The following is a 21,436-nucleotide window of genomic DNA, read 5'->3' as shown; positions in this document are numbered from 1 at the left end:
TCATAATACATAATAATTAACTTTTAAATCGAAGAATCTACAAACCTAGAGGTAAACTCCAGCGGCCCTGTCGAGGAACAATTGATGTTTTGATGTGGAAGCAAACCGGGACCTGTCACGGACCATTGTCAAATGCTGCATTTGCATATGAGCGTCTTTTAAACCAGGGCTTCGGGGCATCAACAATCAATGTGACTGAAGCCTGGAGTGTGTTCATTGGAAAACTTTATTTTTCTACAGGGTGTTTTTACAGTCGGGTGACTGATTTTTTTTTAAAATTTATGTGCAAAAGCATCATTGATATTTTATTGTATTAAGTACAACGGTGTGTTTTGTCCACAGGCGCCCTGCGTGAGAGGCTCAGGAGAAGGGGCCACATGCTGTTGATAGCCGCACTGATGGCCGTCAGGCGTGGATCAGGACTGCGCAAGCTCTCGCCAGCTCCGTCTGCGGTCGAATGAGATATCGACGTTACATAGAGAGCAACATTAGCGGGTTGCAACATGGTGAAAATTGTATCACCAGACATCATTTGTAAAAATGTTTGTGTTCGACGCATACTCACAAGCATGTTTGAATAATTCTAAGACATACAGATGCTGATACATACAAAGCTTTCTCTATTGTATACTTTTCTTTATCTAATCTAATCTAATCTAATATATAATGGATTTCTTTCGGGTGATGGTTAGACTCCACTAAGGCTGCCCTTTGTCACTGATTCTGCTCATAACTTTCATGGACAAAATTTCTGGGCGCAGCTGTGGCCTTGTGGGGTCAGGTTTGGCAACCTCAGAAACGCATCTCTACTTTTTGCTTTTAATGTGGCTTCTTCATTCTCGACCGGTTCGTGGCCGAGTGTGTTGCGGTTGGGATGAAAATCAGCACCTCCAAATCTGAGACCATAGTCAGAAAACGGTAGAATGCCGTCTTCGGGTCAGGATGAGATTCTGCCGCAAGTGGAAGACTTCAAGTATTTTTGGGTCTTGTTCACGAGTGAGGGAAAGATGGAGGGTGAGATCAACAGGCGGATTGGTGCAGTTTCTACTGTGATACAGACTCTGTACGTGACTGTCATGGTGAAGAAGAGGCCAAGCTGAAAGGCGAAGCTCTCGATTAACCGCTCATTCTATGTTCCTACCCTCCCCAAGCTGTTGGTCTTGATCAAAAGAACGAGATCCCAGATACAAGCGGCCGGAATAAATTTCCTCTGCAGAGTGTCCGGGCTCTCCCTTAGAGATGAGGTGAGAAGCTTGGTCATTCGGGAGGGACTCAGAGTCAAGCTGCTGCTCGTCTGCATTGAGAGGAACCAGATGAAGTACCGTAATTTCCGGACTATAAGTCGCGGTTTTTTTCATAGTTTGGGTGGGGGGGCGACTTATACTCAGGAGCGACTTATATATGTTTTTTTTCACAAATTTTTACTTGATCATTAAGACATCACTTACAAGTATAGTTGACCACTTCCCATGTTATTTTTAGTATAGTTGATCACTTCACATGCTTTTATATCTTTATCTTGAACATATTCAAAACATAAAAAATAGAGAAAACATCAAATAAAGCAATTAACACTTTAAAGCACCATATCCAAGTCCACTGTCTGCTGTATGTACACTTGCTCCATTTTTGCTCCTCTTATATTTATTATTATTATTTATTATTATTTGTTTATTTATCATTTATTCAACACTCTTATTTATTCATTGTTAGTGCCTTCTTGGTTTTTTTTTTGTGTTGCTTGTATGCATATGTGTACTATCTCACCGAGGGATAGTGTAAACGTAATTTCAATCTCTTTTTGTGTCTTAGTATATAAAAAAAAAAAAAATCGACGATAAAGCAGACTTTGACTTTGATAAAACAACCCAAAAAAATTATATTTTCAGACGAAACTGGATGAGGGCGCTCTAAATTTTACCGTTGGCCGTGACTCATCAACTGGGTGGGTTTAAGAAAAATGGCACCAAAAAGAAACTCATATTTTGCAGGTTACAAACTTCAAGTTGTAAAATATGCAGCTGAAAACAGTAATCGAGCAGCAGAAACAAAGTTTGGAGAACCGTGATGTACCAATGGATTACTATTTCAAGTGACGTCAGTAGCGCGGCGCGCCGGTTGTTTACATACAAAGTGCCCACACAAGGACGATCATTAGCAGTGATCATTTCTAAGTGACACGGAGGACAAAGAGTTTGAAGGAATTAAGGATTTGGAGTGACATAGAAGGTTTGAAAAACTATTATGGCTTTTACGCACGCCCGGTCTCCGCTTAGTCGGGGGCCGGCGCCCGGCCGAGTGGCTGTCCGCGAACGGTGCGCGGGGCTCGGACATGGCCATTACGCACGCCCGGTCTGTCTGGAAGTCCACGCCGCCACACGCTTGGAAGTTTGTTTTGTTTAATAAAGAGCCGTTTACCAAACCCACGTCTATCCTTGTAATTTGTTAACGCTACAATATAGTTATATAGTAGATCTGTGGAATAAAGACGAGGCTGACGTCAGGGCGCACGCGCGGCGATGTTGACAAAGGACGAGGAATTTGATCGATGGATTTAATGGAATTAAAGTGCACGGATGGTTTGATAATATTTTTGGCTTGTATTATAGTTATTTGAAATATAGTTTATCGTTATATGAGCCTGTGGAATATTTTGAAGTGCAAGCGCCCTCAGCCGTGCGCACCCATTGTTGACAAAGAACGATCGATGGATTTAATGAATTGGAGTGACACCGATGGTTTTATAAACATGTTATTCATGTAATAGTTGTCCTTAATCACTCTATATGTTACGTCAGGCCCGTTCTCAGCTCTTTGTTTGTGTTTGTCACGTTAGCATACCTATCGTTTAGCCTGTTGTTGCTATTTAATGAATTGGAGTGACACCGATGGTTTTATAAACATGTTATTCATGTAATAGTTGTCCTTAATCACTCTATATGTTACGTCAGGCCCGTTCTCAGCTCTTTGTTTGAGTTTGTCACGTTAGCATACCTATCGTTTAGCCTGTTGTTGCTATTTAATGAATTGGAGTGACACTGATGGTTTTATAAACATGTTATTCATGTAATAGCTGTCCTTAATCACTCTATATGTTACGTCAGGCCCGTTCTCAGCTCTTTGTTTGTGTTTGTCACGTTAGCATACCTATCGTTTAGCCTGTTGTTGCTATCGTTTAGCCTGTTGTTGCTCGTTCGTTTTGGTGTGGGATTTTGTCGAATAAATTGCCCCCAAAATGCGACTTATACTCCGGAGCGACTTATATATGGTTTTTTCACTTTTTGGTGCATTTTATGGCTGGTGCGACTTATACTCCGGAGCGACTTATAGTCCGGAAAATACGGTAGCTTGGGCATCTAATTAGTATGCCTCCTGGACACTTCCCTGGTGAGGTGTTCCGGGCATGTCTCACTGGAAGGAGGCCCAGGGGGATGTCCTGGGGGATGACCCAGGACACGCTGGAGGGACTATGTCGCCCAGCTGCCTTGGGAACACCCCCAGGATGAGCTGGATGAAATGGCAAGGGAGTGGGAAGTCTGGGTTTCCCAGTTGAAGCTGCTGTCCCCGCAACCCGACTCTGGATAAATGATAGAAGATGGATGATCGCTATTTATTTACCGTATTGGCCCGATATAAGAGGAGTATTTTTGCATTGAAATAAGACTGAAAAAGTGGGGGTCGTCTTACATTCGGGGTCTAGACATTATACCCATTCACTTGTGTGCAGTGGTAAGTTAAAGGTTGCCGGTATGAGTATGTTGCTATGATCGTGTGAGTCTTTGACACAAAGTGAGTATATACATTTCATTGTTACTACTGTCCACTATTGTGCCGTTTGTCCGATCGCAATTTGCTTCGTGTGCGCGCCGTTTGATTGACAGCTCCGGCGCGCTCCTTTAAGTTTGCCTCGCATCGCGAGTAGCCTTTATGCGGTGGCACAGCGACTAACGGTCGCCAGCAAATGTATTTTGATGTCTCGATGACTTTTGTTTGGTGTGTTGCCAAGAGTATTAGATTCATGGTTATTTGATATAGCGGAACCGTTACGCGCAGTTAGTTATGTAATGTGTGCCGTCTACTAGTGTTGTGTGACGTCAGAAGTTAAGCATTGACTTACGTGGTGTATTTCTGTCTGTTGCAGAACCACACACACACACACACCACACACACGCACACACACACAGCACACACACGCACACACAGCACACACACGCACACGCACACACACACACGCACACACACACACACACACACACACACGCACACGCACACGCACACACACACACGCGCACACACGCACACACACACACACACACACACACACCCCAAACACCCCACACAACCTTCATGCAATAATCACACACACAAGAATCACATTCACACCGAAAGACTCACCCATGTACACTACACACACCTGCTCTCATATCCTTACGGCCAAACGTGTGCCTATACCCTTTTGCCAGTTTGCCTGTATGCCCCTATGAGCCACAGTGCTTGTTACTTTTTTGCCAATAATTAAGTAAAGCAATCAAAACTGAACCACGTCTTCCCTTCTGTGTTCTGACCGACACCCGGGGGCGAAAAGGGCATAACCATCCGAGCCAACCCCCTATACAGTCCTCAGGCTCCCCAACAATAGCAGTAGCAGTTTGCATTATTTCATTGCAATGTTTTTCCTTATTCAGATTTTTTTCAAGACAATAGTTACAGTTAGACTTCACTTTGATGGTTAATGCAGTTATTGCAATTTTGTTGTTTTATCACAGTAGATTGGTTTATTTACATTATTTTACTCGTTCTTTTATCACAGACAAATTATTTAGGTTGATTTACCTGACATGTTTCGGCGTGTACTTCCGCCTTCATCAGAGTGCCACTGGTGTAGTTGTAACGCGTCTTTATCAGCTGATGAATGAAGGCGTGGCTCACCTGTCAGATTTGACAGGTGAGTCACGCCCTCTGCTGTCCGTTCACCCCTCCAGAATGCTGCTCCAGGTGGTAGACAGCATAAAAGCTCCCTTGTCTCTGTTGATGGTCCTCGGGCCCCGCTTGCGGATCTCGATGGCCTCCCTGATCCAACCCTGATGTTTGTTTTCTTCTGTGCTGATGACTCTGGCCTTTTCCCAGTCCATGATGTGATTCTCTCTTTTGCAGTGGTCGGTGATGGCTGACTTGTAGCGTTCCTGTTCTGCTTGTTGTTTTATTGCTCTTGTTGCTGTCTCCTTCTTACACTCCCTCTTGTGTTCTGTTTTTCTTGTAATAAAATTCCTCCCTGTCTCCCCGATGTATGATTTATTGCATGATTTGCATGGGATCTCGTATATGGAGTTGCATTTGTTTTCCGGGTGGTTTCTGTCCTTTGGGTGAACCAGTATCTGTAGTGTTGTGTGTGGTTTGACCGGTGTGTTAATGTTGTATTTTCTCATAGTTCTTTGGATGCGTTCCGTAATCCCTCTCACGTACGGCAACGTCACCATTCGTCTGTGTTCTTGTTTACTTGTTTGTTTTTTCTTCCCCCCCCCTGTGTTGTGTTGTTTTTGACCTGTCCTGCACCTTTAGTTATTGCCCATTGTGGATGCTGACATCTTTTAAGTGCGTGTTGTATGTGTTTTTCTTCCCGTGTTCTGTCCTCCGGGTTCATGATTTTCGTTGTGTGTTCGTGTAATGTTCCGACTACAGACAGTTTATGTATAGTGGAGTGTTCAGATGTCCAGAGGAGGTATTGGTCGGTGTGCGTGGGTTTTCTGTGTACTTTTATTTTGATATCTCTGTTGTCTGTGTCGTGTATGTTAATGTCTAGAAAGGCTATGGATCTATCTATTTCGTCTTTGTGGGTGAATTTGATATTGCCGGTGGTGTCTATCGTGTTGAGATGGTCTGTGAGGTGTTGTGAATGTCCTGTTTTTACTTTTTCCAAAATGTCATCTACGTAGCATTTCCATAATGTGGGTTTGTATATGTCTGGGGCTGTTGAGAGTGCGTTTTGTAAGTTCTCCATGAAAAAGCTGCACATGATGGCAGACAATGGGTCTCCCATGGGGAATCCTTTTTTTTGTCTGTAAATCGTGTTTCTGTATTGGAAGTATGTGGAAGTGGCGATGAAATGGAGTAGTTGAGTGATGTCCTGTACTGTTAAATTTGTGCGTTTTTTGAGTGTCCTGTCTGCTAATAATCTGTCATGTACTGTGGCCTGTGTGGGTGTTTTTGTCAAGAGTGAAATGACTAGAATGAATTTCATCTTTCTATACTTTTATGTGGGTGAGTTCTGTGGCGAGTTGTTTTGAGTTTTTGCAGTGTTGATCTGTGAGTCCTAGTAGTGGTTTTATTATTTCTGTGAGTGCTTTTGAAAGGTTGTAGGTAACTAATCATATGCTGTCGACAATGGGGCAGAGAGGTGTAGCCGGTTTATGGATTTTTGGCATGCCATAGATCCTGTGGGTACTAAGTGATTGTATGACTGTTTGTCTATTTTATTTTAATAAGTAGTGGTTTAAGTAATGCTTTGAGTTTATTTTTCTTGTCTTCTGTTGGGTCTTTTTTTACCACTACGTCCCGTAGTAACTTTCGCATCTGTTCTTCGTAAGTGTCTGTGTCCATGATTACTGTTGTTCTGCCTTCGTCTGCTGGGAGGATTGTGATGTCTTTATTTTTTGCTAGTGTATTCATTGCTCTTGCTTCCTGTTTAGTAATATTGCTGGGTGGTGATTTAGCCGTTCTTTGTATACCTGCAATTTCATTACGTAGTGCTGCTTTCTGTCCTGGATTGTGTATTTTTTTCGCATGCCAACTCTGTGGCTAACATGAAATCCTCGTGGGATATGTTTTTGGGTGTGATCGCGTAGTTGAGTCCTTTCGCCAGTATGCTGCGCTCTGCCTGTGTGAGTTTGTGACGTGACATGTTGTGAATCCATTTGTTGTTGATGTAGGTGTGGTCCGGTCGTGTCTTCTTTTTTTGTGCGATGAGTTTGTCTAATTTTCGGATCTGTCGGTTTTTTGTGGTGGTAAATTCCTGTTCGTGTATGCTATCTAAGTGCCCATGTAGTGTTGTTGCCATGTTATTGTCCAGGGAATACCGGTGTTTGAACTGCTCCGTCAGTCGCTGTAGTTCGCTGTTGATGTTTTTGAGTTTTTGTTGGTTGTGTATCGTATCCGTTCTTTGACCAGAATCATCCGCACTCTCCTGATAATCCTCTCCGCGTTCCTGGTTTGGATCGGGTTCTTGACTGTCAGACTGGCCGGCATTACCTCTTCATCCCGGCAGCGTAGGTTGAACCTCAGGTGAATCCTGTAGCGAGCCCGTTTCTTCGTCAGCTTTTCCAGGAGGCGAAATTCCTTGACACATTTCTCTCCGTAGGTTTCTCATAATAGTTGTACTACGTTCATTTTGTCTTCACTTATAAATTATTTTACTGGTTCTTTTCTCACAGACAAATTATTTAGGTTGATTTACCTGACATGTTTTGGCGTGTACTTCCGCGTGTACCGTATTTTTCGGACTAAAAGTCGCTCCGGAATATAGGTCGCATTAGCCATAAAATGCGCAATAACGTGAAAAAAAAACTTATATAAGTCGCTCCGGAGTATAAGTCACATTTTGGGGGAAATTTATTTGACAAAATCCAACACCAAGAAAAGACATGAACGAGCACCAACACGCTAAACGATAGGTATGCTAACGTGACATAAACACAAACGAAGAGCTGAGAACGGGCCTGATGTAACATTCAGAGTTATTCAAATAACTATTACATAAATAACACGTTTATAAAACCATCTGTGTCACTGCAACTCATTAAATCCATCGATCGTCCTTTATGTCAACAATGGGTGCGCGCCGCTGACAGCACTTGCACTTCAAAATATTCCACAGGCCCATATAATGATATACAAATGATATATCAAATAACTATTATATAAGCAATAATATTATCAAAGCATCTGTGTCACTCCAAATCATTAAATCCATCGATCAAATTCCTCGTCCTTTGTCAACAACGCAGCGCGTGCGCCCTGACATCAGCCTCGTCATTATCCCACAGATCTAGTATATAACTATATCGTAGCGTTAACAAAGTACAAGGAAAGACGTGGGTTTGGTAAACGGGTCTTTATTTAACAAAACAAGAGGTCAACGAGCCAACAACTACTGAACTGTAACGATAAAAACATATACAACTTGCTACACGAAATAAAATATATCAAATAACTATAACATAAATAGTTCACCACCACACGGCCCCAAGCGCCGGCGTCGACTTCCAGGCGTGTGGCGGGATGGACTTCCATCCCCGGAGGTGGCACTTCCAGCCACGGAGGTGGAAGAGAGCTCCATAGAATAGGACCGGGCGTGCGTAAAAGCCATGTCCGAGCTCCATCCACCGTCCCCGGACAGCCACCCGGCCGAGCACCAGCCCCCGACTTCCATCCATGGAGGTGAAAGAGAGCTCCGTAGAGTAGAACCGGGCGTGCGTAAAAGCCATGTCCGACCCCCATCCACCGTCACCGGACAGCCACCCGGCCGAGCGCCGGCCCCCGACTTCCATCCACGGAGGTGAAAGAGAGCTCTGTAGAGTAGCACCGGGCGTGCGTAAAAGCCATAATAGTTTTTCAAACCTCCTGTGTCACTCCAAATCATTAAATCCTTCAAACTCTTCGTCCTCCGTGTCACTTACAAACAAAGCCGCTAATGATGCCGGTAGTATGTGGGGCCCTTCGTCATCTCCGTCATCCCGTGATCGAATCTTTGTCCTTTATGTAAACAACCACTGCGCCGCGCTGCTGAAGTCACTTGAAATTCAAATTACAGTAATCCCTTGCTACATCGCGGTTTGTCTATCATGGTTTCACTTTTTTTTTTTTAATTGTTGAAAAAATTCACATATAAGTCGCTCCTCAGTATATGTCGCCCCCCCACCCAAACTATAAAAAAAAAAAACGCGAGTTATAGTCCGAAAATTACGGTACTTTATTTATATTTCAAAAACCAGAAGCCATTCATTTACAAATGTGATTACACTTTAGTTTACACATTTAAATGATATTAAGATATTAAGATGTGATAGACAGTTTTTGCATGATTTGAACAAGGCAAAATAACAAGCTTTTTTTCTTGAATATATTGATATAATCATTTGTTTCAGATGTAATCATTTTTTGTAAAAAATTAAATTTGGTGTTCAAAAAGTCTTATTTCAAACGAGTCTTGAAAAAGAGGAGGTCGTCTTATAATCAGGGTCGTCTTATATTCGGGCCAATACGGTAATAAACCAAATGCACACAGTCTTTTGTCAACTTTGTCAGTCTGTCCGTTTGTTAGTGTCCTCCACTGGTTTGGAATTGGCAGTGTTGGCAAAGTTCATTTTCTACACAAACTAGTAGTTCAAAGTTAAGTTCACAAATTTTAAAATGAACTTCTTCAGTTTGTAATTGAAGTTCATCGTTCCAAAAATGAAAAGTTCATAGTTTCCCCCCCAATCAAAAAGAAAGGTTCCTGCAAGATGTTACCCTCTGGCATATTGGCATTTTTTCATTGTTTCCACCCATTCCATTTACACTAGTATCCAGGTGCTACTATCACCCCACAATCTCAAATACAAGAGACAATTGCTTCTACTGTCTTTTCTTTAATGAACCATCTGCTGTAGGTGCCAGACTGAGGTAGGAAACAAAGGATGTACAAATGAAGTATTCAAAAAAAATTAAAGTAACATTATATTTGTTTAAGTAACTTTTCATTTTTAGTGAATGTATTATTTCTTAACTTGTTTGCTGAAAGAACTTGGACATATAAGTGCAACGGTAAAGGTGCACAGCCCAAATAAATTAATAAAACAACAACAAACAATCTCATTACAAGTAATTTGTGTTTAAACGCCATTGAGAGCACTACATTGACTCCTAGAATTCCTGAATGCTCTTATAGATGATACCTTACGTTGCTGTTTGACAAGAAAGGGCGAGTGGAGCTGCTTGTCGCGCAACATATGAGTTTACATTGACTGAAGCGTCATCATGTTTTGTTTGCTCCTCCATGTACACGTCGCATTTTGATAACACGGGCCGTGCGACTGTTTGTGGCCGTTGTTGCCAGTCCTTTTTCTCTCGCCTCATTAAGCCTGGTTGATAGTGTGTTTAGCAGAGTTTTGTTATGAAGTCTAAGAGAAAACTTAGCAGCCTTGAACTAAAGTGAACTTCTGTTCCAAACCGTTTATTGGCCCCAGAATGAGCATGTTCATAAAAGTGTTCACGAAGCAAAAATGCGCTACGAACCTTTGTTCATTGAATGCGTTCCGGTACAACACTGGGAATTTGTAATCCTAACATACCTGTACATTCTCCCACAGTTGGACTTAATGTCTCTTTTCACTGTTTGTAGTTGGTCCTAAATTCAGCACGCAGACTAATCAGAACATCATCCAAACTTTGTTACATTAGTCCAACTTAGCGTTTTTTTCTTTCTTATTGCTATTAATATTCCTACATATTATTCCCTATTATTTCAAGACATATCCTAACCCTAACCCCTACAATATACCATAAAAACCATTCAAACTTGTTATCAAGTGTACTGTCGCTTCTTCCACAATGTTTGTTATACACATTGATATTTTTTTTTTTTCCTCTTGGTGATGGTTTGATGGTCTGAAGCTGGTTTGATACTTCAGGACCTGGATGACTTGGTGTGATTGGTAGAACCATTAATTTTGCTCTTTACCAGAAAATCCTAAAGGAGAATTTTTGGTCATCATTTTGACCTCAAGCTGAAGTGATTTTGGGTTCTGCATCACAACAACAATCAAAAACACATCAGTAATTCAAAATGACGGTTTAAGAGTGGCCTCGTTGAAATCCAGTCTGATTGAAATGCTGTGTGGCATGATCTTTAAAGGGCCATTCATGCTCAAAAAGCCTCCAGTGTTGCTGAATTAAAGCAATTCTTCACTAAAGAGTGGGCCAAAATGTCTCCACAGAGATGGGAAAGAATCATTTCCAGTTATAGAAAACGCTTGATTTCATGATTTTAGTTATTGCTGCTGAGAATGACCCAACCCCTTATTAGGTTTAGGGGCAATTACTTTGTCACACTCATACGTTTTTATTGCATCCCACACCCCGCTCAATAATATAATCCTTTATTTTAAAAAAAAGCAATTTGTGTTTACTGTTTTTGACTTATTTTTTGATGTATTTGATTAAGGGATATATTTGTGTGACAAATATGCAAAAAAAAAGAGCAGAGAGGTCAAACACTTTTTCACACCACTATACTATGTGATAAGAAAAGATATGAAAACTGGGTGTGTGTGGATTGTGTCCTTGAAAGGAGACAGTGTGCAGCGATGTCTGAACATCTCTGAACGCGGTGTCCCTTCTGAGAGAAAAACATTCCATCCTAACAGCTGCAAGATGTGAATTGCTCAACAAGGGTACGACGTGCGCAGCTAAAGACTGAACGATTTTAAGAATTTTTTTTGTATTCTTTTGATAGGTATTGCGATTTCGATTTGATTTACGATGTTCTTGATCTAGTTTTAGTGCAAGATTCACAATGCGCTGAGTAACATTTATAAACATGATCAAAAATTACATCTAAAAACATTAAGCTGTATGACTACACTCAACTCAGAGACAGACTGAGGGCTAACAATATGGCCTGAAATTCATATCATGGTTAATTATTAAAGATAAATATTTCCATTTAAAAGAGTCAGAAAGTATAATGTTATATTTAGAATACTGATTTGACAGCCCAAGTACTACCATGCGTTTTCATTTATTTATTTTTTTTGCTTGAATGCATACGTAAGAACGTTCTTAGAAAATCCCTTCACAAAATATTTACACATAGATGCAAGCAGGTAGTACGTCCTAACAATTGAAATAACCTCTTAAGCAGGTAGGACATCCTACACAAGAAAACACACAATGCTTAAAAGCTATAACGGTAAAACTCACATCAAAAATGACGAAAAAGTTTAAAATATCCCTTTCGCTTTATGACTGTCTTGTACACTTTCCTTGTTGAGCTCTGCAAAGGTGGACTAAATGACATCCCACTTTGTTTTTCTCTCGAACACTTCGGTAAAACATCTGTCAAACATACAAAGAAATATTTTTTTCATGCTTTATTTTTTGTGTTGTCTTTAATTACTTTACACGACGGAAAATGATAAAACTTGGTATTTTCTGAAATTACTTAACATTTGGTCTTTTAAAAGGACCACAGATAACAGGCAACAAGAAACTGGAAAATACAGAATTTCGTCTATCCTGAAATTAAATCAGATCAAAACCCAATGCCAAACTAAAACCTAAAGGTCAAGTCAAAGGTCATGACAGACAACAATTCATCGAGCTGTTTGCCTATGTCTCTTTTTGCTAGCATGCCAGATCATGTTCCCTGGAGGATGTACAGGGGTGTCAAACTCTTTTTTGTCACGGGCCGCATTGTAGTCATAGTTTCCCTCGGAGGGTCATTATGATCGTCAATGTCTTCTATATACAGTATAGGCTACAAAACAAACTGATGAATAACTAGTTTTAAAATTAGAGACTAGTAAGAACTGTTCAAATATTCTAAAAAAACAAATGGTGATAAAAATTGCAAGCAATGTCTTTTTTTTAAAGTGAAGACAATTTGTAATTTTAGTAATGACACAAAGTCAATGCAAAATTTGTCTTCGCGGGCCATCGCGCTGGACAGTTGTGTGGAGTTTTTGTGGAGGTTACCTTCATATTTGTGTAAACCTGCTGGAATGTAGCTAACAGTGAAATTAAAGACCCAACATATTCAGATACTTTTGGGGGCTTCCATTACAGCCATTGCTCACTTTGTTTTACTGCTTTCACTTTAGGTAACTGGCATTTCATTCAACTGTAATCTGGTTTGTTTGACTCAGAAACATTAAGCCTAAACAGCCATTTATCTTGGTTTGTATGAGAATAAAGCTGTTGCATTTATAATGAGCGGAAGTTCAAAAAGTGTTTGTCATGTCTTTCATGTCTTTGCAGTCTGTGTACAGTGATAGAGGAGGTCACTTGACTAGAATCAGGAAGTAAGTGCATGTTTCAGCACAGTGTTGAAAGAGAACGCTGCTTGTTCTATTCTCTCCTGCAGTTCGGCAGAACTACTACCTACATTTTGTGTTATACAAGGCATCGTTGGTATGTATCTTTGTTTAAGTTATTATGGATCGAAATAGATCTTTTGAGTTTTGAAATTATAGTTTTCAGTGATGTTGGACGATAGGATAAAAGCATGATTGAGATTTCATATCGATTTAATTCATTTAGTTCGTATGACTGATTATACAATGTGGTTTGTATTCTCCCAGTTTCACCCTTTCCTTTGTTATTAAACCTGGAGTCAACCTTCAACCTGGCCTTCAGAGTCTTGATGAGTGAAAGTGGTTGAGCTTACTGTCTTCGGATACTCAACATATTTGGAGGGCAGGATAGTAAAACGTTTTCATCGCAGAAGGTAACAAAGTTAAACGCCAAACTCAGATTATGGATGGACAAAAAGAACAGTCACTGAAGTCTAGATCTTACAAATCACGTTCTACAAAAGCCTCTGGCAATGCTGCTGCCATGGCCCGCGCCGAAGCCGAGGCAGCGAAAGTACTGCTTTCCTTCACAGATAAAGAAATGATTCTGAAAATGGAAAAGGCACAATTAGAGGCATGCATGGAGATGGAAAAGGCACAATTAGTGGCACGCATAAAGAAGCTCTCATTAGAGAAAAACGTGGCTGCGGCTGAGGCCAAGGCAGAGGCTCTAGAAGCAGCAGCTAGCATCAACGGTAGTGAGCGAGATAGCAAGAAGATTCAACTCAATGAGAATCCCTTTAACCCACTGGAACGGACCAGAGAATATGTCGCTCAGCAGTCCAAGGAGTATTCAACCGTCGCGCGGGAAGAATACGCTCCTACCGAAACGGACCCGCTAAACATATTATCCAACCCGCCTCCGCACCTTCTCACTTAGAATGACACTAACCAGCTATACGCAGAGCCCCCAGCGCCACCACGTGTACTCTCCCAGGATGAGCCTGTTCAGCTCGTACTCAGCTAACCTTGGCATCACAACCATTTTCTCAAGACGAGCCTGGAGCGATTCACAGAGCCAACAATGGCACCACATCTACACTCTCACGACGAGGCAAGATGGCTACACGTAGAGTCTGCATCAGCACCTTATCTTCCACCGCAAGGTGACGATTCATATCTACATGCAAATACCATGATAGGTAACTCTATTACAGCTCCACGGCCTATTTCAGAGAATGGTCCGGCCGATGCCAACCTCACCTATACACCAGTGAACAGACTACCAGCTCATTGGCCACAACAACATGCCCCTATCACATATCTTATTCCAAGAGGTACACAGGGCCATCAGGGCACATATACAGCTACACCCCGATACCGGGGTCCATCACGTCCTACCGTGCCCAACTACACACCCCAAAGCAACCAGCACGACCAATCAGGTATCAACGATGTTGTCAGATATTTCGCCCGTCGCGAGCTGGTCACTACAAGCATGACTCAATTCAACGACAAGCCTGCAAGCTACAGAGCTTGGCGACTGTCCTTTCAAAACGCAGTGTGAGGACTCAATCTCACTCCCAGCGAGGAGATGGATCTACTGGTCAAGTGGCTCGGGAAAGATTCGGGAGAGCATGCAAAGCGTATCAGGGATGTCAATGCCAATCACCCCCAACGAGGACTCCAGATGACATGGGACAGACTGGATGCATGCTACGGAGCCCCTGAAGAGGCTCTTTTCCAACGCATCAACAATTTCCCAAAAATCACCAACAAAGACTGTGCAATGCTCCATGAGCTCAGTGACCTCTTGATGGAATTAAGAGCAGCCAAGGCAGACGGAACCCTTCCAGGCCTTCAGTACCTAGACACAGCCAGAGGAATAAGTCCCCTGGTTCAAAGGCTGCCCTTTAGCCTGCAAGAGAAGTGGCGGACTAACGGATCCAGCTACAAACAACGTTATGGAGTTTCATTCCCCCCCTTCAGAATTTTCGTGGACTTCATCTTCCATCAGGCTAAAATCATGAATGACCTGAGCTTCAAGGCCATTAGCCAAACGGACATTCCTGAACCAAGCAAGAACACGAAAATGCACAAAGGGAGATCTCAGTCCACAAGGCGGACGTCGGTGCTGCGGAGCGCAGCGCTGGAGCCGAGAGCCCCGATCGCCAGTGCCCTATTCACAGAAAGCCCCACCTGTTAAGGAAATGTCGGGCTTTCCGGGAGAAACCCATAGAGGAGAGGAGAGCGTTCCTGAAAGAACACAGAATCTGCTTTAAATGTTGCACGTCTACTAAGCACATGGCCCAGGACTGTAAGTATACAGCCATATGTATTGAATGCGGGAGTGAGAAACATAACTCTGCACTGGACCAATATCGCAGACCAAGGAGCCAGCCCCCACTACAGAGCATGGCGGGGAGCTAGCCCCTACAGCTCCTTCGGAGGTCACAAGCAATTGCACCGATGTCTGGGGTGGCGATCAGAGCGACAGATCATGCTCTAAAATCTGCCTTGTCAGGATCTACCCTGTCAACCATCGTGAGAAAGCGACAAACGTCTACGCAATCATTGATGAACACAGCAACAGATCCTTGGCTCGTTCCGATTTCTTCAACACCTTCAACATCATCACGGCCCATAAAGTCCGCAAGCAGGTGAACGGTCCAAGAGACCCAGAAACTCGACCTTGGATGGGTGATCATCGGAAATGTGTGTGTGGGAGGGGTTCACAAGCTTAACACCACAAATGCCCTGTACCCGGACTACAGAGCAGAAACGCCCCTCCATCTTCGAACCCTGCCCGAACGTCTTTCAGGTGAAAGAGAGGTACAGTCAATTCCAAGGCCCCGATCAGTCGACAGAGAAACTGCAACGGAGAAACCGACCAGCTGGGTTCTACAGTGTTTCAACAAACAAAGGATGATAATAAGGTGGCTCCCTCCATTGACGACCTCTCGTTCTTGAACATCATGGAAAGGAAACCAGCGATGCAACAGCATTTCCTCACCTTCATGGAGACAGTCTTTCGGAACAAACACGCAGAAGTGACCCCTCCTCTGAAGGAGGATGAAGAGCAGTGGCAGCAGATACAGAACTGAATCCTGCAGATATCGCCACGAGGTCCGTTACTGCTGCACGTCTCTCAGACTCCAGCTGGCTGTCTGGACCTGCGTTCTTGAAGCAGCCCCTTAAGGTCCAGCCTGAAGAAGACTCCTTCGAGCTGATGAATCCTTCATCACATCCAGACATCCGTCCCCGAGTGTTGACTATGAGCACAACCATGTCGAGCAAACAACTCGGGTCTCAGCGCTTCTCCAAGTTTTCAAGTTGGACATCGTTGACCCACGCCATAGCTCGCCTAACCCATGTTGTACGTTGTTTCCAGAAGAATTCGACAACTGAAGCCAGTGGCTGCAAAGGTTGGCATCACTGCCACGCAACAATCTCAATCGACGAACTCTCTCAGTCTAAAAGAACCATCATCCGGGCTGTTCAAGAGGTGATCTACCCTCACGAGTACGCCTGTCTGCGAAAGAAGGAGAAACTTTCTAAAGACAGCCCTCTCAAAACCTTAGATTTCTTCATCGACGCTGATGGTCTGCTGAGGGTTGGAGGTCGTGTCAGAGAAGCACAGCTCCAGCAAGAGGAGAAACCCCCTCTCATCATACCTGGCAAACATAACATAGCAACATTCTTGGTTCGACACCACCATGAGAAGACCAAACATCAGGGACTGTTCACTGAGGGCGCTGTGTGGGGCGCCGGTTTCTGGATAATTGGCGGCAAAAGGCGTGTGAGCAGCCTGATCCACGGGTGAGTCACATGTCGCAAACTGCGTGGCACCCCCCAAACACAGAAGATGACCGACCTTCCGGCAGACCGCCTCTCTACCGAACCTCCATTCACAAACATGGGCATCGATGTGTTCGGACCATGGACCGTATCATCACGCCGTGCGAGAGGGGACCTCGCTCACAGTAAGCGGTGGGCAGTGTTATTTACGTGCATGAGTGTACGAGCCGTCCACATCGAAGTCATTGAGTCCTTAGACACCTCCAGCTTCATCAACGCCCTCCGGCGTTTCCTTGCTGTCAGGGGCCCTGTGAAGCTCATCCGTTCTGATCGAGGAACCAACTTTGTCGGCGCTTGTAAGGAGTTGAAGATCCCCTTGAACGTCACGCTTCCTCCTGGACCAAGGATGTGCCTGGAAGTTCAACGTTCCACACGCCTCTCACACGAAGCACTCTCCACACTGATGGCGGAGGTCGCTGCGATCATCAACACCAGACCTCTGATTCCAATGTCTACTGACCCGGACAATCCTTTCATTCTTACTACAGCAACCCTCCTCACCTAGAAGGTGAGTGTACCTTCAGCCCCAGTCGGTGACTGGATCAAAAACCTCCACAAGTCCTAGTGGCGCCAAGTACAACATCTGGCCCAAACGTCCTGGGATAGATGGAAGAAGCAATACCTTGCATCACTTCAGCCACAACAGAAGTGGCAGGCTCCCACCTCAGACATTCAGCATTGTCCTTCTCAAAGACAATCAGCTCATGAGAAAAAAGTGCGCTCTGGGACTGATTGCTCAGGTCTTCCCCAGCAACGATGGCATGGTACGTAAAGTCGAGGTCAAGGTCTCCAAGACGGGCGGGACAAAACTGTACCAGCATCCCGTCTCCGAGACGGTCCTCCTTCTTGCCCCTGATAAGAAACAGTAAGAACTGTATAATGGACCTTTAAGGTTGTGGCAAAATGCCAGAAGGGGAGTGTCATGTCTTTCATGTCTTTGTAGTCTGTGATCAGTGTTAAATATAGAGTAGGTCACATGACTAGAATCAGGAAGTAAGCGCATGTTTCACCACAGTGTTGAAAGAGAACGCTGCTTGTTCTATTCTCTCCTGCAGTTCGGCAAAACTACTACCTACATTTTGTGTTATACAAGGCATCGTTGGTATGTATCTTTGTTTAAGTTACTATGGATCGAAATAGATCTTTTGAGTTTTGAAATTATAGTGTTCTGTGATGTTAGACGATAGGATAAAAGCATGATTGAGATTTCATATCGATTTAATTCATTTAGTTCGTATGACTAATTATACAATGTGGTTTGTATTCTCCCAGTTTCACCCTTTCCCTTGTTATTAAACCTGGAGTCAACCTTCAACCTGGCCTTCAGAGTCTTGATGAGTGAAAGTGGTTGACCTTACTGTCTTCCGATATTCAACATATTTGGAGGGCAGGATAGCTTCTTTTGAAAGACATGCAACAGACCAGTGCAGTAATTAAATAAGCAGGTAATTGGCTCAAGCAGAGTAATTTTTCAGATCCCGGTCGGGCATTATTTCTCTGATTCTGCTGCACTTGTTATAATAGTGTGGTTCACTATTATATATATCTTATCTTTATCTGCTGAGTGAAATTAGAGCTTGATGCAAACAAAATAACCATCAATTTCATCGAAATCGTGACCAGATTTTCAACTCGTCCATAATGGCTATGCAATTTTTAAAAATGTAAGAACATTTGTGGACCATCTGCACAATCATGGTAAGCTTTGTTAATATTATGTATGATTTTGCTAGACTAAAGTATACTGACAATAAACAAGAAGAGTTTCACAATGGAATGGAATGCTGGGGTAATGTAATTACTCTCTGTCTTACTTGACCAGTAATTCCTTTAATTTACACAAATTAAAGCACTCGTTATGGACACTTTCACAATAAACAACACAGATTTATAATCCATGAAATGAAAATGTTTTTGAGATAACAGATACAATGTGTAGTTGTTTGTCCCTATGCTAAAATTTTGCCTTGCAATAACACTATGATGTGTGGTTGGCTATGCCTAAACCCCATCCAACCATGTGTATCGAGAAGGTTTTTATTCTGTTTTTATTCACGGTTGGTGGGGGAAATAGATTTTTGGAGATGGTCATGATTTAATTACTGTCCAATAATCTTCTGCTACAAATACTTAGAATAATATATTTAGTTAGCTTTTTGCAAACAGGAGACTTGGATTAGTGTTGCACCCATTTCTAGGTAAAGTGCATAATTTCCACTACATCATTCTGAGAATGATTTTGGATATGAAGGATATGCTTTTGTTGTATATGCGGAGTGTGATGGGGAGCCAGTGGAGCTGTTGTAGGACGGTTGGGATGTGGTGATGGAAGGGTGTGTGCGTGATAATGCGGGCGGCTGAATTTTGGAACAGTTGGAGTTTATGGAGTGATTTTTATGGGAGGCTGAACAGGAAAGAGTTGCAGGAGTCTTTACGGAAAATGACCAGGCGATGGATGAGGATGGTGGTGGTGTGTGGGGTGAGTGAGGGATGAAGGCGGTAGATGTTTCTGAGGTGGTAGTAGGCAGACCGGGTGACGTTGTTGATATGGGAGGTGAAGGAAAGTGTGACGTTGAGGATGACACCCAGACTACCTGAGGCGAGGGGGAGATAGAGGAGCCATCGATGGATATGGAAAAAGGGTTTATTTTACTTGGGTTGACTTTGGTACCGGTCAGGTGGAGCTCTATTTTATTACCATTAAGTTTGAGGAAGTAGAGATGTAGAGCTGGGTGTTATCCATGAAACAGTGGAAGTGAATGAGTTTTTTTTTTCTGAAAATGGAACCAAGGGGGAGAAAGAAGATTAGAAAGAGCAAAGGACCAAGGACAGAACCCTGAGGAACACCTGACGTGACGGGGAAGGGGTGTGAGGTCAATGACTTGAGCTGAATAAACTGGGAGCATTCTGAGAGGTAGGAGCGGAATCAGGAGAGGGGAGTACCTGAGATGCCAATGGAGGAAAGTCTATTGAGGAGGATGGAGTGTGAGATGTTGTAAAATGCTGCACTGAGGTTTAGCAAAAGGAGGATAGAAAGTGAACCAGAGTCAGCAGAGTAGGAGGTTGTTAATGATTTTCAGAAGGGCAGTTTTAGTGCTATGGAGGGGACGGAAGCCAGATTGAAATTATGGGTTGAGCAGCAATAGTTTTTTCGAGAAGTTTGGAAATGAAAGGTAGGTTTCAAATGGGACGGAAGTTATTGAGGGCAAACGGATCAGAACCAGGTATTTTGGGAATTGGAGTGAGGACAGCAGTTTTGAGAGGGGAGGGAACAGTACCAGAAGTGAGAGAGGAATGAATGATGTGTCATAAAGGGAGACAGTGCAGGGATGGAGCTTTTGATCAGGACAATCGGGAGAGGATCTGGTTGACAGGTGGAAGATTTGGAGTTTTGATTGAATAAGATTGAAGCGATTTGGGTGACAGAGGGCAGGGTGAAAGAAGAAAACAGATGCGTTGCAGATGCGGAAGATGAAACGGATGGTTTGAAAAAGAGAGGTTAAGATGTTGGTGAATTTTGAATGGTCATGGAAGCAGCCAGGTTATTGCGGAATTCAGAGGAATAGAGGTGAGGTGGAAGTGAGTCCGGGGGTTTTGTGATCCGTGAGAGGAGTGAGAATAGTGTTTTCGAGTGACCTTCATGTGATCTGATTAAATTTTAGTAGAATGTGGATCTTGCTGTATATACAGACTGTTTGCAATGGAGGGTGTGTGAGGTGTACATGTCTTTGTGTATGGTGAGTCCAGTTTTCCTGTACAGTCTCTCCAGTCTGCGGCCTTGACTGTTGAGGTGTCTGAGGGTGCAGCGTGAGTAGCTTTAGCTTTTATTTTATCCAGATAAGACCATTAAGAAGAGATTCTCATTCGCAATGCCAACCTGCAGGGGTGAAACAAAAGCAAATACAAATCGTATTTACACATTTTCAATAAACTGTACAATGTGGTGTACAGAAACACATAATAATTATGTGTTTATCTGTACAGAAAAATAGCCACCACAATAACCAATTTCATAGGAACTTGGATCACCATTGTGCTAAATGTCATATATAATCCAAAACATACCTATAATTAACTGTGGAAAGCTTAAAATAGCATCATACAGCTCCAAATGAGTCAACAAATAAATAAAATCATTCTGTTAACTCATCAATGCATCCACGGCAACGCACCCCCTTACCTCAAGGAACTGGTCACTCTCCAGTCTTCCATTTGGAGTCCCCGCTCAACACCTACCTCAAAACCTCCAAGACAAACCTCGGCTCCGTGGGACACCGGGCTTTCTGCTTTGTCTCCCCCGAACTGTGGAAAGCCCTCCCAGTCCACCTGAGAGCATCAGAGTCGGTTGACACCTTTAAAAGCGGTCTTAAGACATTTCTTTTTAAAAAAGCATTTCTGTAGCACTTTGAGATTCTATGCAATGTAAAGTGCAATATAAATATAATTTATTATTATTATTATGATTAAATCGTATTTACACATTTTCAACACAGTTGTACAGTACAGTTGTACAATGTGATGTACACAAACAT

General features: G+C 42.9%; 1 protein-coding gene and 1 long non-coding RNA gene across 2 annotated transcripts in view; one reads left to right on the top strand and one right to left on the bottom strand.

The window, feature by feature from the left end:
• Positions 1-208: 208 nt before the first annotated feature.
• LOC148400106 (uncharacterized) lies at positions 209-3,093 on the bottom strand. Its single transcript, XR_015857527.1, has 2 exons — positions 2,260-3,093; positions 209-447 (listed from the first exon to the last, which is right to left on the bottom strand). It is a non-coding gene; the product is annotated as an uncharacterized LOC148400106 (long non-coding RNA).
• A 9,966-nt stretch (positions 3,094-13,059) lies between these two features.
• Positions 13,060-21,436, top strand: part of cemip (cell migration inducing hyaluronidase 1) — a 197,236-nt gene continuing 188,859 nt past the window's right edge. Inside the window, exons 1-3 of the mRNA XM_088370826.1 lie at positions 13,060-13,164; positions 13,335-18,006; positions 18,177-18,349. The gene's annotated coding sequence lies outside the window, so the exon portion shown is untranslated. The remainder of the gene's footprint in view (positions 13,165-13,334; positions 18,007-18,176; positions 18,350-21,436) is intronic.

This window comes from Syngnathus floridae, chromosome 3 (genome assembly GCF_059516105.1).
Source record: "Syngnathus floridae isolate MCC-2025c chromosome 3, RoL_Sflo_1.0, whole genome shotgun sequence".
Classification (NCBI taxonomy): Eukaryota; Metazoa; Chordata; class Actinopteri; order Syngnathiformes; family Syngnathidae; genus Syngnathus; species Syngnathus floridae.
Note: the sequence above shows the minus strand (reverse complement) of the source record. Positions and strands in the feature narration are given on the sequence as shown.